This window comes from Triticum aestivum, chromosome 3D (genome assembly GCF_018294505.1).
Source record: "Triticum aestivum cultivar Chinese Spring chromosome 3D, IWGSC CS RefSeq v2.1, whole genome shotgun sequence".
Classification (NCBI taxonomy): Eukaryota; Viridiplantae; Streptophyta; class Magnoliopsida; order Poales; family Poaceae; genus Triticum; species Triticum aestivum.
In genome coordinates, this window is record NC_057802.1 from 391467152 (window position 1) to 391467658 (window position 507).

Genomic DNA, 507 nt, shown 5'->3' on the forward strand with positions numbered 1-507 from the left:
ACCCGTCAGCACCTTTACCGTGCCCTGACGCTGCTGCACCCCTTTGTCCGATCTGGACAGGTACCGCGTACTGCGATCTACCCAGCCAGGACCGTGATGCCCCACGGTGTCGGTTGGCCAGAGGTGGGAGGCTACTCTCCCGCACTTGGTCCTCTTCTGCCACCTGAGCGTCGGGCTCTACACCTGAGTATCCGCGGCCCCCAGTCTGCTGACGTGGAGGGCTATCCGTTGCCTCACTACCAGCTGTCGGGCTACGATTACCTCCACAGTACCTCTTGGGACTGATGTAGTCTTGCTTAGTTAGTATTAGTTGCAGTCGCCGCGAGCCTGTGTGCCGCCTATGATGTTTTAGTCTATGTACTGAACTCTATGCATGACCCCTTTTGTAAGTTATGCCGACTACTATGTAGTAGCTATCGTGCTCCTTTCGTTATGCATGTTTCATCATGAATGATTCTTGTCTTTGCAAATATTTCTCAATGCTGAACTACCCCTGTTATATATTAG